Here is a 3,079-nt window from a genome sequence, read left to right as displayed (position 1 = left end):
GTAACCTCTCAACGCAGGAACGTCCACCTTTGCAAGACGGGAAAATATGGATTCTGCGGGGCCGACAGACTAAGTGAGACATTTATCAAGGGGCCCCAGATTCTCCTCCTTTTATCTGATAGATGTTTGTGAGTGTCCACTGGGATCAAGGCTCTATGATGGGTGAAGAAGACAGACAGAAATTCCTGTGTACCGTCAGCTCCTGGGCTGGTGAGTGGGACAGACAGATAACCACCTATTGACAGCTGGGTGGGGCTGGGACCGGGACAGGGGAACTGCAGGGTGTTATAGCAGCTTGAAGGAGGGTCCCCTGTTTGGGGCTGATGAAGGAGGTCAGGGAAGGCTTTCAAGGGGGGAAATACTGTTTCAGCTAAGTCCAGAGGGTGAATAAGAGGTGAAAGTCTTGCAAGGAGCCTGTCCAGTTTCAAGCCTTTCATCTAAGATCACCATGGTCACCCCATTCCACTTGTCCCAGACTCATTGAGGAATGGGCCTGGGGCCTAGCGCTGGCCCATGGGCAAAGGAAGAAACTGTTAGCTGGGGGGCTGCTGGGATACCTCCTTGCTCACAGGAATGCTACAGGAATGGAAAGTGCCTTTCCACACTTGGATATTGCCATACCTGGATGTGTTCTGGAGCAAATGTAGCAGAAAACCACAGATCAGAGAGATGGTCCTTGAGGGCAACAGTGGGTCATAGATTGTACCGTGCCTGGGCCCACCCTTCCCCCCTGACTTTCTTTTGTAAGACAAATTGGCTTTGTGTTTTGGCCTGATGGAGGAGGAGTTTTCTCTTCACTCATAGCCAAAAGCAGACTTCCTGCTACAGGGAGCACTGTGGGATGCTTTTGGAAGGAGCAAGACAACTTAGCGGTTAAGGACACTAGCTGTGCTTCTAGACAGGCTTCCTTCCAGCCCAGTTCTGCTGCTTGCAATCATATCGTCTTGAGAAAATTACCCTCGCCACCCACGAAATGGATTTTTTACTGTTAATGCTAACGATACCAAACTAAGAGGGGTATGCTTGTGAGTATGTAAGGAGATATGCAAGGAAAGTTTGTAAAAACGAGCCTGACAGGTAACTTCTTGTCACAACTACTGGTGAGGCCATGGGGTAGTTTGGAGAAAGTTTGGAGCCTTTACAAGGCTGCATGCCCCATAGCGATCTCATTAGATTTTTCTGGCCAGCCTTAGAGCCTCTTTCATTCTCTGCCCTACCATTCTCAGGTTTTCCCTCATGCACTGAAGACCTCTTCCCCCAGAAGGCTGGCCGTTCCGCTGTGTGCTTCTGCATGTGGAAGCCACAAATACACGTCACTTCAGCTCCAGTTCTGTCCTCAGGTAGGTTGAGGCTGCTGCTAGTTTGGAAGATGCCCCGGTGCAAGTCACAGAGTGCATGATTCTTTGCTGCCCTCAAACGTGGCATTGGAAGCTCTCTGTGACCTGGTCCCACCTTGTCTCTCCAAACTCCTCTCCCTCTGTTTCAGATCCCAGAGTGTTCACTCACACTAGCTTGCAACATGGACCCTGGCAGTGAAGTCTTTCTCCTTAAGCCTCAAATTCCTCATCGGTAAAATGACAATAACTCTACCTACTTGAGAGGTTTGCTGGGAGACCTACGTGAGATAAGGGATGTAAGACTCCTAGCTCACATTACCTGGCATGTGGAAGGCACCAAATACACAAATGTTGTTTTCTATAACCCTGGTTTTAGTACAGATTACCAGGCATGTGATAATATGGTTACTTGGTAAATGTTTTTGGATTGGAAAGATGTGGTATGTTGTGGAAATATTAATCAGGATTTTCTTGAGAGGAAAAGAACCAATAGGCTATCTATACATCTATACAACTCTCTCTCCCTTTCTCTCTCTCTATCAGGAGATTGATTTATCTTAAGGAGTTGGCTCGTGGGATTGCAGGTATGGGCCAGTCCGAAATCCAGAGGGTAGGCTGTGTGATTGGAAATCCAAATAAGAATTGATGTTGCAGTCTTGAGTCTGAAATCTGCAGGCTGGCCGGCATGCTGAGAGCTCAGGCGGGGTTTCTATGTTGCAGTCTTTGGGCCGAGTAGTTTCTTCCTTGGGAGGCCTGAGCCTCGGTCTTCGCTCTTAAGGCCTTCAACCGATTGGATGAAGCCTGCCCCCATTGTGGAGGGGTATATGCTTTACTTAAAGTCTCCTGATTGTAAATGTTAATCACATCCACAAATACCTTCCCTGCAACATCTACAGTAGTGTTTGACCAAACGACTGGCACCATAGCCTAGCCGAGTTGACGTGTGACACTAACCATCACAGTGGGGAAACCGTACACTGAGGGACATCCCCTCCCCCACTGAAGCTCTGGCCAGTGCTCTTTCTGGATTCACTCATGTCTGGTGTCTTTTTCCTCTCTTTGGAAGCTACATATGATGCAGGAAATTTGAGGCCGTGATGTATTAAGCAGGTTTGTTGTAACATCCTTATCCCTCTGGGGCAGGTGACTGCTGAAGGAACGAAATGGGGTGAGATGATGAGGGAAGGGAAGTCGCATTTACTGCCCCAGCTGCTCCCCTCTCCCCACAGAGGGGACTTCTCTAGGCTTCATTGTCCTTGATGTTTCTGTAAAGGATCATGAGTAGCTTTGTGAGTGTGGTTTGAGAAACTAGTGGTGCACCTAGAGATAGGACAGCAAAATATTTCATTTCACAGAGTCAGCAGAGGGAAAAAGAGAGAAAAAAGTGATGAAAACACGGGCCAGTTGTGAGTTGATGTCTCCAAAGGTTCAATGGTTCTTCATACAAAAGTGTTTGTGTGGCCAGGTGCTGTGGCTCCCGCCTGTAATCCTAGCAGGCCGAGGCGGGTGGATTGATTGCTTGAGCTCAGGAGTTCCAGACCAGCCTGAAGAAGAGTGAGACACCATCTCTACTCAAAAATAGAAAAAAACCTACCCAGGTGTTGTGGCAGGTACCTGGAGTCCCAGCTACTTGGGAGGCTGAGGCAAGAGGATCGCTTGAGCCCAAGAGTTTGAGGTTGCTGTAAGCTATGATGATGCCACAGCACTCTCCCCGGAGTGACAGAGTTCTCTGTCTTAAAAAG

At 48.5% G+C, this 3,079-nt stretch overlaps 1 long non-coding RNA gene across 1 annotated transcript; it reads left to right on the top strand.

Annotated features, from left to right (window-relative positions):
* Positions 1-6: 6 nt before the first annotated feature.
* Positions 7-2,838, top strand: LOC105888443. The gene is made up of 3 exons (XR_001161889.2): positions 7-210; positions 1,227-1,340; positions 1,487-2,838. It is a non-coding gene; the product is annotated as an uncharacterized LOC105888443 (long non-coding RNA).
* The last annotated feature ends 241 nt before the right edge of the window (positions 2,839-3,079 follow it).

The sequence above is a fragment of the Otolemur garnettii genome, unplaced genomic scaffold, assembly GCF_000181295.1.
Source record: "Otolemur garnettii isolate 467f Iridium unplaced genomic scaffold, OtoGar3 scaffold02084, whole genome shotgun sequence".
Taxonomy (NCBI): Eukaryota; Metazoa; Chordata; class Mammalia; order Primates; family Galagidae; genus Otolemur; species Otolemur garnettii.
Note: the sequence above shows the minus strand (reverse complement) of the source record. Positions and strands in the feature narration are given on the sequence as shown.